The sequence below is a fragment of the Littorina saxatilis genome, linkage group LG9 (assembly GCF_037325665.1).
Source record: "Littorina saxatilis isolate snail1 linkage group LG9, US_GU_Lsax_2.0, whole genome shotgun sequence".
Classification (NCBI taxonomy): domain Eukaryota; kingdom Metazoa; phylum Mollusca; class Gastropoda; order Littorinimorpha; family Littorinidae; genus Littorina; species Littorina saxatilis.
The window spans coordinates 27,958,749-27,972,488 of record NC_090253.1 but is presented as its reverse complement, the minus strand read 5'-3'; the positions used below and the strand labels follow the sequence as shown (position 1 = coordinate 27,972,488).

Sequence of the window (13,740 nt, the reverse complement as noted above, 5' to 3'; positions counted from 1 at the left end):
AGCCCTTTTTGCTGTGCACAGGCGCCTGAAGAAAATCTTATTTGAGCTGGGTGGCTCTGTCTCAGCAGTAATACGTTCACATATAAAATGCAAATACAGTGTCTCAAAGTACCTCTGTCAACAGTCCACCATTTGGTTATGTCCTTTAATCATGCCAATACATTTTACTCAGTGGGAGAATGGAGAAAGAAGAAGAAACAAGTCGTGTAAGGCGAAAATACAGCATTTAGTCAAGCTCAGTCGAACTCGCAGAATGAAACTGAACGCATTGCATTTTTTCCGCAAGACCGTACACTCGTAGCATCGTCTGTCCACCGCTCGTGGCAAAGGCAGTGAAATTAACAATCCAGAAAAGCGCGGTAGCGGTTGCGCTGAGGACGATAGCCCGCTTTTCTATATCTCTATTCTTTTTAACTCTCTGAACGTGTTTTTAATCCAAACATATCATATCTATATGTTTTTGGAATCAGGAACGGACAAGGAATAAGATGAAATTGTTTTTAAATCGATTTCCGAAATTTAATTTTAATCATAATTTTTATATTTTTAATTTTCAGAGCTTGTTTTTAATCCGAATATGACATAATTATATGTTTTTGGAATCAGAAAATGATGAAGAATACGATAAACGTAATTTTGGATCGTTTTATAAAAAATAATTTTAATTACAATTTTCAGATTTTTAATGACCAAAGTCATTAATTAATTTTTAAGCCTCCAAGCTAAATTGCAATACCAAAGTCCGGCCTTCGTCATCAAAGACATTTATCGAAAAAATGAAAAAAATACCCAAGAACTCTCATGAAAAATTTCATACAGATCGGTCCAGTAGTTTACTCTGAATCGCTCTACACACACACACACATACACCACGACCCTCGTCTCGATTCCCCCAGGCCCTCTATGTTAAAACATTTAGTCAAAATTTGACTAAATGTAAAAACAAGACACAAAGAGGGCATATAGTAGTACTGTCTCATCTTCTTGTAGTTGGAACGATTAAAAGGTCATTGAATTCCGCGAGTGTCATCACTGATGTTGCCTGTCATGTACTTCCTTGCCAGACATTAAATCAGTGTTGAAAAAAAGGTAGGAAAGGGGAAAGGGGTTGCATTCAGAGCATGGTTGTGAGTAGCCGACAGTGACAGTGAAGTATTTGGGGAACCAAAACTGGTAAATACAGGAAAAAGGCCCAAAAAATCGCCGTTGGGGAAGGCAGAGACATTTTGGTCATGATCAGTGGTATGTGCGATATGCCTCACCGGCTCCACCAGGATTAAGGAATGAATGAAGATATGATCAAACATAAAAGGAGAAGAGGATGACCGAACAAAACAAAACAAAAACAACAACAAAATAACAGAGATGACAAAGAAAGAAAGACTAAAGCAGAACTCACATGATGCACTGACAATGAAATACTGAAACAAAACAAAACAGGAAGGGTAAGGAAACTGGCAAAGAATTCACAAGCACAACACACACACACACACACACACATACACACACACACGCACACATACATAACACAAATGACCACCAAAAAAGAGCCTGCACGCGGCATTATTTATTACTCATTTTCATACTTCAACGATTTGTGTATTTACAGCACTGAGCAGATGCAGGCATGGGAATTGAAAATTGTAAAAAAGGCTGAAAATTTATAACTGAAGACGCGAAGCGTGAAGTCGACGGCGCGAATCGCCTAGCCTTACTAGGGGGTTCCGGGGGCATGCCCCCCCGGAAAAAAATTCTCCAAAGAACCCAGATGGTGCAATCTGGTGTCATCTGAGCTCCAAGTTTGCCATTAAATTCTGTTGTTAGAATCAGAGTTTTTAGTACCAATTTTAGCTTTATTGAAGAAAAAAAATATTTACATGTATTACATATGGTTTAAATTTGTAAAAAAATTGATCTGTTGAGACAAACAGGAAAATGTAACATGTAACACAATCTGTGCAATCTGGTTTACTTTCAAACATAAAAGTTCAAGTAACTGAGGCGGGCGATAGCAGTGCGTGAACAAAGTACGGAAAGTTTTCGCGGGCTTTTGCGCAAAGGCCAAAGTAACCGGTGCTTTTTTTGTGTGCCTCCCCCCTTTATTTTTTCGGCGGACACTTTTGCTTTTTTGGCGGAACAAACAAAAAAAAAATCGGCGGAAATCCGACGTTCAGCGGACAATTCCCATGCCTGCAGATGGTATCATTTTTGGTGCCTTTGCTTGTGTTGTTTCACCATTTTAAAAACAAGCCATGACTCACATTAGTTAAGAATGTTGAATGGGGAAGTTAAAGGCACAGCAAGTCTCCCGTAAACCATCACTGAGCTCCCCGAGCCTCTACACACAATGCAAGCATACTTCTATTTGAACGCTCACCAAACGGGAACATCCTGGCTGCTTTCTGTCGAGAGTGAGACATTTTCAAAGAATTTATTTTCGTTTACTATGAAAACAGACAATCAGGCTTGTTTTGTTTTGTTTTGTTTTGGTGCTAGACCTAACTTTTAAAATCTAAATAAAAAAATTGACAGCTTGTTACATAAACATTCTTAAATCATAAAAGAATTCTTTTTTCATCAAGACAAGATCAGTACAATTCGAAGTTTTGAAAGTTTGAAAAAATAAAAAGCCCGGAAACGTGTCACGCAAAACGTCTTTCTCGTAGCAGACGACGGTTGTGCGTAGCGCCAGTTCCTCTGTACCGTCAACCGCCACCGCTCTAGTTCGCAGCCGTTTGTTGCGTTTTAGATTCAGAGGTACACAATAACGTGCAGTTGCAGATAAGCTTACAGCGAGTCGCATTGAAATCAAAAACTTTCTTTCTTTATTTGGTGTCACCCCACAAATCTAAACCCTGTATGTGTTTATAAATGTGTGTGCATGTGAATACAGCAACTAAAAAAACCACCAAGGAACAGCTAGATCTTTGCGTCTTGCTGGTACCCCCAGACGGTTGACATAAGTCACTTCAAATACAAAGAGTGTGTAAACATAGCATCACTCTATGAACATGCATGTTTTCTCTCTCCTGTATGTTTTAACTTTCTTTATTTGGTGTTTAACGTCGTTTTCAACCGTTCAAGGTTATATCGCGACGGGGGGGTGGATGGGATAGAGCCACTTGTTAATTGTTTCTTGTTCACAAAAGCACTAATAAAAAAATTGCTCCAAGGGCTTGCAACGTAGTACAATATATGACCTTACTGGGAGAATGCAAGTTTCCAGTACAAAGGACTTAACATTTCTTACATACTTTCTTTCTTTATTTGGTGTTTAACGTCGTTTTCAACCATTCAAGGTTATATCGCGATGGATTTCTTACATACTGCTTGACTAAAATCTTTACAAACATTGACTATATTCTATACAAGAAACACTTAACAAGGGTAAAAGGAGAAACAGAATCCGTTAGTCGCCTCTTACGACATGCTGGGGAGCATCGGGTAAATTCTTCCCCCTAACCTGCGGGGGTGTATGTTTTAACATGTGCTGTTTCAACATGTGCTGCTTCAATCAAAAGGACTGCCTGTACTTAGCATCACGCTCTGAACATGCATGCTTTCTTCTCCTGCATGTGTCAACATGTGCCGCTTCAAATTACCAGACTGTGTAAACCTAGCATCACACTCAATACATGCATGCTTTTTCTCTCCAGTATGTGTCAACATGTGCTGCTTCAAATTGAAAGACCCTGCAAACCTAGCATTACATTCTGAGCATGCATGTTTTTTCTCTCCGGTGTGTGTCAACACATGTTTCTTCAAATTAGAAGACTGTGTAAACCTATCATCACACTCTGTACATACATGTTTTCTCTTTCCAGTATGTGTTAACATGTGTTTCTTCAAATTAGAAGACCATGCAAACTTAGCATTGCACTCGGAGCATGCATGTTTTTTTTCACGTGTGTGTGTAAACATGTGTTGCTTCAAAGTACCAGGCAGTGCAAATCGAGCATCACACTCTGTACATGCATGTTTTTTCTCTCCTGTGTGTGTCAACATGTGCTGCTTCAAGTAGGCAGACTGTACAAACCTTGCATCACATACTTTACATGCATGCAATCTTGCCCCTATATGGGACAATATGTGTCGCTTCAAATTGGAAGATCGTGCAAACCTAGCATCACACACTTTACAGGCATGTTTTTTCTCTCCAGTATGTATCAACATGTGGTTCTTCAAAGAATCAGGACGTGTAAACCTAGCATCACACTCTTTACAGGAATATTTTGTCTCTTCTGTATGAGTCAACATGTGTTGCTTCAAAGAACAAGACTGCGCAAACCTTGCAACACACTCTGTACATGTATGTTTTTTCTCTCCTGTATGTGTCAACATGTGTCGCTTCAAATGACCAGATTCTAAAAACCTTGCATAGCATTCTCTACAGGCATGTTTCCTCTCACCTGTATGTGTCAACATGTGCCGCGTCAAATTACCAGACAGTGTAAACCTAGCATCGCACTTTGAACATGCATGTTTTTTCTCTCCTGTATGTGTCAACATGTGTTGCTTCAAATGACTAGACTGTTGAAACATAGCATTACACTCTGTACATGGATGTGTTTTCTTCTTTAAGTGTTTCTGTGTTTCTTGTGACTGTATCTTTTGGTTTCGACAGGTATCATTGTGAGTGATGACTGCAGTCTGCATTTCTGGTGTCTGTATCTCTTGCTTCAGACAGGTATCACTGTGAGTGTTGACTGCAGTCTGCGTTTCTGGTGTCTGTATCTCTTGCTTCAGACAGGTATCACTGTGACTGCTGACTGCAGCTTGTCCTTTCACTGTCTGCACTGCAGGCACAGTAGCTGTGTTCTCTCTGGCAACAACCTCCCCTATAGGCACTGGAAAAGAAAACAAAGACCAATGTCAGCTTATCAGGTACGATGCAAATCCGTCAAATCAGGTAAATTCAGTCTTTTGGAGTATCGGATAAACCAAAACCAGATGAAATCTGCTCTGTTTCTGCAACTCTCTCTCTTTTCACAGACTTTAACACTGCAACAAAATGACAAAACGTCACTTAGCTTTGTGACAGAGTGGTTATTATGTTCTTTTTTATATTTAGTCAAGTTTTGACTAAATATTTTAACATCGAGGGGGAATCGAAACGAGGGTCGTGGTGTATGTGCGTGTGTGTGTGTGTGTGTGTGTGTGTGTGTGTAGAGCGATTCAGACTAAACTACTGGACCGATCTTTATGAAATTTGACATGAGAGTTCCTGGGTATGAAATCCCCGAACGTTTTTTTCATTTTTTTGATAAATGTCTTTGATGACGTCATATCCGGCTTTTTGTGAAAGTTGAGGCGGCACTGTCACGCCCTCATTTTTCAACCAAATTGGTTGAAATTTTGGTCAAGTAATCTTCGACGAAGCCCGGACTTCGGTATTGCATTTCAGCTTGGTGGCTTAAAAATTAATTAATGACTTTGGTCATTAAAAATCGGAAAATTGTAAAAAAAAATAAAAATTTATAAAACGATTCAAATTTACGTTTATCTTATTTTCCATCATTTGCTGATTCCAAAAACATATAAATATGTTATATTCGGATTAAAAACAAGCTCTGAAAAATAAATATATAAAAATTATTATCAAAATTAAATTGTCCAAATCAATTTAAAAATACTTTCATCTTATTCCTTGTCGGTTCCTGATTCCAAAAACATATAGATATGATATGTTTGGATTAAAAACACGCTCAGAAAGTTAAAACAAAGAGAGGTACAGAAAAGCGTGCTATCCTTCTTAGCGCAACTACTACCCCGCTCTTCTTGTCAATTTCACTGCCTTTGCCATGAGCGGTGGACTGACGATGCTACGAGTATACGGTCTTGCTGAAAAATGGCATTGCGTTTAGTTTCATTCTGTGAGTTCGACAGCTACTTGACTAAATATTGTATTTTCGCCTTACGCGACTTGTTAATTATTATTGTGATGTTAAAAGTAGTCTGCTATTATACGCTTGACAAAGAAATTGTGAGGGGTATCATGACAAAACGCTGTATTTCAGCAATGACTGGGTGGATTGCTTTCAAACTTTCAGAATACTTTGCCAACATACTTGACATACTTCAAATACAATTTTGGATTGTTGCAGTTATTTGTTTAGATGGTATGCTATGATACGCAAAAAAAATTAAAACTCATCATGGGATTGTTCCCTGGCTAGCTTGTGTCCAAAATATTCATGACTTCGCATGTCCTTAGACAAATGATTGATACAGTACTTGTACTGCCAAAGTTTGATTTGTGTATAAATACTGACGCCCATTTGCTAGCCCTGTAAACACGCCTGTAACAATCCAAAAGTTTACTTGAAGTATGTCTAGTATGTTGGCAAAATATTCTGAAAGTTTCAAAGGAATCAACCCAGTCATTGTGGAAATACTGCACTTTTTTTCATGATACCCCTCAAAATTGTCGCAAAAGCGGGACCAATCATGCCATCAACACCTGCACCACACGAAATACGTAAGCTAGCTAAACAAATCTGGGTAAAACAAATTTTGTATGTAAAATTTGCAAAGTTTTGCCTATTGTGATTTTTAGTTGATTTTTTTAATAGGTCCCTTCTGTTTTTGTCCGGTCGATTTTGAGAGTACGTTTGTATCCTTATTTGAGCAGGGGTCACAGGATCCCTATAAAAGAAATATTAATCCCCAAGTACGCAGTACTAGGGTCCAACAGACTTTAATTGTGTGTCTGTGTATGTGTGTCTGTGTGTGTCTGTCTGTCTGTCTGTCTCGACTTAACAGCTTATTGCTGGGAAACTACTGGGCGCAGTTCGTTCAAAAGTTGATACACTAACTTGATAATAGGTCCGATTGATCGTATTAAAACTTCATAATGTTACCTGGGACCTAAATGCGAAATATTTCACCAAAACGACTCTTAACGGGGGGAGTTTTTGCGGTGGGAGGCTGGTCGCTTTGTGAACAGCCTGAACTAAAGGGGAGACTTGTAGGCGGCTGAGCCGAACACGTCACGCAGTGACGAGAAAAGCATGATTTGCAAGCCAGCCGCATTTGGTCTCGGCAAAGAAACTACAATACAGTGCTTGGTCTCGGTGAGACTGAAAGAGAGAGAGCGACAGATACACACAGTGATTCAAGGCACACAACTATAGTAAAGTTGTCGTAGCACGTCCGTCTATGGCCAAAGTGATCCGGGTTCGATTCCCGGCATGGGCGGTCTATTTTTTTTTTATTTTTTTTTTTAAATTCTTGTTTACTATTGTTTATTATGAACGTTTTAATGTTTTATTTCACTCTAATAATTTTTTTAATTGTGTAAAATAAATAAATAATTTTATTTATTTATTTATTTTTTTAAATCCAAGTGATCCGGGTTCGATTCTCGGCATGGGCGGTCTATTTTTTTTTTTTTTTTTTTTTTTTTAATTCTTGTTTACTATTGTTTATTATGAACGTTTTAATGTTTTATTTTACTCTAATAATTTTTTTTATTGTGTAAAATAAATTTAAAAAATAATTTTTTAAATCCACGTGCACAAGACAAAAACTTTCATACTGGGGGAGCGAGCCAGTCTGAAGAGTACTCGGGTCCAGCGCCAGCGTTTTTTTTATTCCAAAAGATAATCCACAAAGTCAAATGAATGTCCTTAACTCGCACAGAAAATGTGAATGAAATAACACAGGATTTAATGCTTTAATTTGAGTGTGAAATTTGTCAAAATAATTTGTTGGCCAAGTTTAGATTAATTGTTGTGCAGTTTTTTAACAAACACATACACACACACACACACACACACACACACACTCACTCACTCATTCATTCTGGTTAGTATAGTCATGCAAACAAAATAAATCTTTTGTTTTGAAAGTTTTGGCCCTCCCGCAACAAAGAATTTGGAGGTTTTGATAGTTTTTAACCTGTTTGACTGGTTTGCCAACACGAACACGGCAACCTGACTGTGATCTCCATTTCATGTAAGCCATGAATCTTGCGTTGCATGCTTTTCTGTTATCTAATCATTTGAGCTGTCTCCTGTGTAAGTTAGGATCTCTTTTTTTCTAGTCATATTCAAGGCATAGCAGTTAGGAATTTTGGACATTAAATATGGTGTCAAGAGCATATATGCACCTTTATCACTTTTACAAGGTACGCTTGTTACATGTATTGATTCAAACCTGTTTGACTTAGAATACTTTCATTCAGAGAAAGTAAACTTTTGTGGTTAATGTAATCCCAGCAAAGCTGGAGGTATCCCACAAACGCTATACTGTAATCGACTTGAGAAATGTTCATGTTGATAATATATGATAAAGAAGGATTCTTAGTGCCTTAACTGGGGCTACAGTTGGGGATGGAAGTTTATGAAAAATTGGAAACATACTAACTTAAATACGACTGGTGTCGCCCAATTCTTCGATTGTTTTATCCAACGCCACCCAGGGTCGCTTTGTTGGGGTCGAATTTCCGAGACTACAGCAATTATGCTCGCACAAGTAGACCACGTCACAATGTTTTTACGTCAATGCATCGTGACGTCATCCCCTCTTTTGGGCCTTTCTCTTGCGCACGTGGCGACTGTGTTTGTTTGCATGTTTATGTGCGTGTATCACTGTATGTGTGTAAGAGGGAGAGAGAGAGAGAAAGAGAGGGGGAAGCCTATATCTGAGTGTGTGTGTGTCACTGTGGTGCGTAGTTGTGGATGTGTGTGTGTGTTAGACTGTGTGTATGTGAGTGTGTGTGTGTGTGTGTGTAAGAGAGAGAGAGAGAGAGAGAGAGAGAGAGAGAGAGAGAGAGAGAGAGAGAGAGAGAGAGAGAGAGAGACAGAGAGAGAGAGAGAGAGAGAGGTGATTTGTCCTTCGCGGGGGGTATGCAGTGCCTTGGCATTACACTTCTGCTTAATTATTATGATTTTATTGTAAAAAAATGTAATTGTAGTGATCTTATACATGTACATGTAATATTCAAACGTATAGAACTGAAATAACTTGAAGTACTTATTGTAACTGTTTTTATTGTAAATACTAATTGCCTTCAGTTCCTAAAGAGCAATTGTAGAGAATGTCATCCTATTTATTTGTTTGTTTACAGGGTGTTCATTCCATGTCCATGTCTTCCTCTACTACGCTAAATAAAGTCAAGAAATATCCCTCCTGTGCCTCCCACTCCTTTTTTTTCGTACAAACGAACAACTGAATAAAACATACCCAGAAAATTCAGTATGATTACACCTTTCTTTTCTATAAGCATGTTCCAAGAAATAAGAAAACTTGTATTCTCTTCATTAGTTTTTGGAATTGTTATTTTTAGGACATAATCCTACATACATCATGAAAATGCAGATCTATCAATCTGAGTTATGTCCCTGTGACAATAAAAGCAAGCAGTTTACCAGAAAGGCACGGGATTTCTGGACATTTTACATTTTATACCTGACATCTCTCTTTAACCTTACCAAATGCATGTGGTTCAGGAATGCGCCAACACTGCGGTGTCTCTTCGGCGATATCAATCTCTATCTTGACATCCGAAAGAATGCTTGAGTCTCCTTCCTCCATGCTGTAGTTAGAAGCCATGGCCCCTGACTGTTTACAGTTCAAGGTGTTGTCATTTCATGCAGGCACTGACGATCGCTGACTGTTCACTTTTCAAGGTGCTGATGGTCCCTAGCTGTTTGATCACAGTTCAAGGCACTGTTGCTGCAAAACAAGCAAGATTCAGCATTTATAGGGTATCAGGCATTTTCAGTAGTTATTCTGACTGCATCCTTTCCCAAAAACTGGATTGTGGCAAGGCTTGGGACAGGCACCAAACCAGGCCCAAGTTTACCATGTGTGACTTTGTGAGGAAAAAGATCTCCATATATATATATCACAGTGCTCTGTGAGAGATTGTATGCCTTGCGCATTGAGCTCAAAATCACAGCTCAGAGTATGGCTAGTAAATAAGCCCAAACAGACACCTAAATTAATTGCCTTTGGTTTTGAAAAGACATATATATATATTAAGTGACTTTGAGATGGCAATATCATAAATATTATATTGCAGTCACTTATATCTTAAAAGTGAAAGGATGTTTTTGTGGCCTTCCCTCTTTATTGGATAGGTGCTGATTAATCTAAAATCTGAATAGTGTTTTGGTTTCATGATAATAAGATGAACATTTCTTTAAATAATTATAGTGCATGCATTGTACCAATTAAAAGCCCACTCTGCCTCCTGTAAACTATGAATTTCTAATCACAGACACCGCCAGACTTTTACATCCAGTAAAACTTCTTTTCGTTTGAACACTTACTGCTAGAGAAGACCTTAGGTGCTCTCCTTGAAGACTGAGCATTTTTCAAAGAAATTATTATTTTGTGTGGACGTATAGGTATCATTTAGAAGCCTGGCTATGGTGCAAGCCCAAACTTTTAAAAAACCTAAAGAATAGATTGACTGCTTGTTAAACAAACGTGTTAAACATTATAGAAATCTTTCATCATCAAGACTAAGTCAGCAGAATTTGAACTTTTGTCAGTTTGAAAGTAGGGAGCTGTAGGTCAAACAATGTAGGTCAAACAAGGTGGGTATGTGAGTTGACTGGTGCGTCTAAGATGCTGCTCTTTTGATTTGATGACGGGGAAATAGGCTGCCCAAAACAATTCAATTTTCCCCTTTCAGGATGCTAGTTGACTGAGGTTTCTGAAAGTTTGATACTGTTCGTTGCTGTGCCTGTGTAGAATGAATATTGCACTGAAAAACCTACTTACTGCAACAAGGCAACCATTACATCGCATAGGTTGCATCTTACCATTGCCCAAGCAGATGATGAAGTTTCTGCAAATCACAGTATCTTTAAAGTCAACCACCACTTGGTTTGTGTCATTGCAGGCAATATAGGGGGACAGAATCTTGCATACACTCGGAGTGAGTATAGCCAGTGCGTATAAGATATTGAACGGAGTGGATGATATTAACAGATCCTCCTTTTTATCTTTACTGACAATGTGTACAAAAACACAAGAAACAGTAGAGATAAATTATAAGTTCACTTTACAAAAACTCACAAAGTAATATAAGGAAATGTTCATTTAGTTGCAAAAGTTTGGAATTAACTGTCAAACCACTAAAATTGCTACAACAGTAATATTAACCAGTTCAAGAACCGACTTGACAGGGAACAGTCAATGAAGAAAAGCCTGTAGTTCGATGGGTGACACTTGTCACACAAACTCAAAACACGTAGGCATTATAACAGACCCAAAACAATTTGGAATACAATGATGAATGAGGGGACGTAAAAAAACGTTTGCGGGGTTTTTCTGGGGTTTTCGGAGACAAGTAGTACCGGTTCATTGCAGCAACACTATCATAATAAAAACTAGATTTTAACATGATAGTGTTGGTGCAGTTTACGATACCTATACCGCCTGTGGTTGGGGGCGGTACGCAATAACTTTTCTCTCTGTGCTTTAAAAAGTCTCGTATGCATACAGTTTGCAGTTGTTAACTACTTGAACTGTTATACCATTCAAGAATCATTTGAGTGAAAAAGACACTAGAAACAAACTGGGTAACAAACTGTGATTATCTTGTCAGCGTCTTTCAAACCTGACTTACTTGGATCACTTCGAGTGCAGTCCAAAATACAGTCCGCCATTGAAGGTAAAACTAAAAGTACAGATCAGTGGCAAAAGTACACTGATCTTATCAGTGTAAAAGTAACATTCAAGGGACCGTACTCTCAATCAGTATCAATCATGCAATCACGAGTTCAAGCCCCTTTTGTTCTACAGGCGCTTGAAGTAAATGTGATGTCAGCTAGACACGTGTCTGAATAAACATTAGCAATAATTTAATTATGACCCTTCCCCTCACTTCCAACCTTCCCTTCCTTCCCCTTCTCTCCCCCTCTCACCCACAGGCACTCGACTACTTGTCTCCAAAATCCTCCGAAAACCCCGAAAACCTCCGAAAACCCCTGAAAACCCCATCTAGACTAACTAAATCTATGTACCGAGATGTACTACTTGTCTCCGAAAAAAACCCAAAACCTCCGAAAAAAACCCGAAAACCTCATCAGAAATAAGAAAATTCGTCCTTAGATCGTGTTTTGTTACATAATTGTTTGCAATCATGACTTATATTTGCAACTTTCACGACCGTTCTTTCTTTTCTTTCTTTTCTTTATTTGGTGTTTATACGTCGTTTTTAACCGTTCAAGGTTATATCGCGACGGGGAAAGGGGGGGGGGGGGGGGGGGGATGGGATAGAGCCACTTGTTAATTGTTCAGTCTTGTTCACAAAAGCACTAATCAAAAAATTGCGGCGAGAGATTTATTTCTCAGAGTCAACTTTGTGTGCAGACTCTCCTCGGTGTCCGAACACCCCCGTGTGTACACGCAAGCACAAGACCAAGTACGCACGAAAAAGATCCTGCAATCCATGTCAGAGTTCGGTGGGTTATAGAAACACGAAAATACCCAGCATGCTTCCTCCGAAAGCGGCGTATGGCTGCCTAAATGGCGGGGTAAAAACGGTCATACACGTAAAAGCCATGGGAGTTTCAGCCCATGAACGAGGCAAAAAAAATATACAAGAAACACTGACAAGGGTAAAAGGAGAAACAGAATCCGTTAGTCGCCTCTTACGACATGCTGGGGAGCATCGGGTAAATTCTTCCCCCCAAGTAACTTTCACCGTTCATGGCTTTATTTTCGTGTTTGTGTGAGGATTTACGAAGGAGCGGGAGCACAGGCTAATCACATGACGCCATCAATAGGCCCTATACTTGTGCTTTCGAGTAACAAGAAATTGAAATTGAAATTGTTGCATCGATCTCAGTTCGTCGATAATCCGGCTCACAACACAAATATAAGGGTGCATGTAGCATGAATCAGGCTTACTTTTCACAGGCATGTCCCTTACTTCACTTTGAAGATAGATTCAGTTAGTCTAGATGGGGTTTTCAGGGGTTTTCGGAGGTTTTCGGAATTTTTGGAGGTTTTTGGAGACAAGTAGTACCCGAAAGCAAGGGGATACAGAGTGCACACACAGACAGAAAATAATAACGAGGCAACAGTAGTCACAAACTGACGAAGAACCACAAGGTTCAGATCTTGTGTTGCTGCTACTGCTGCTCAGTATTGCTGATGACTGAGGAGAGGAGGAAGATAGGGAGACCGGCGGAGACTGAACCGGGAGGAACCGGAGGAGGACGACTCTTCGCCACCTTGAACCTCACAACAATTTCAAAAGCCGCTTCAGGAGGCAGCCGTCTGGTGGCATCGGCCTGGGTCAGTCCTGTATCAGGGTCTGGCACTGAGCGAAACTCCAGATGCGCTGGCTAGCATCATTATACAGCCTCTCCTTGTTAGAAATGCACTGCCTTGTTTGGAGTGTCCAAGAAACACTGAAAATAAACCAGGAGACTGTGAGAGGAGGAGAAGGAGGAGGAGGAGGAGAAGGAGTGAAAAAGGAGGAGGAAGACAACGACGGGGAAGCGGAGGAAGAGGTCAAGAACAAAGAAGGAGGAAGAGACAGAGAACAAAGACAGAGAGGGCAATGAACTCGAAGAAGCAAACGAAGAAGCAGTGGAATACTTTTTTCAAGCTTTTTCTAATCTGATGCTAGCAGTTAACTCTTTGTGTGTGTGCATTTAAATTTTATTTTATTTTAAAAATATTTAACGCCAAAAAAATCGTTCAACACTGCGAATGTAGATGAACCTCAGTAACAAGGAATATTAACGATATATATATACGATAGGAATCTCT

At 39.3% G+C, this 13,740-nt stretch overlaps 1 long non-coding RNA gene across 1 annotated transcript; it reads right to left on the bottom strand.

The window, feature by feature from the left end:
• Positions 1–1,554: 1,554 nt before the first annotated feature.
• LOC138975771 (uncharacterized) lies at positions 1,555–11,757 on the bottom strand. Its single transcript, XR_011458742.1, has 3 exons — positions 11,585–11,757; positions 9,435–9,678; positions 1,555–4,847 (listed from the first exon to the last, which is right to left on the bottom strand). It is a non-coding gene; the product is annotated as an uncharacterized lncRNA (long non-coding RNA).
• Positions 11,758–13,740: the final 1,983 nt, after the last annotated feature.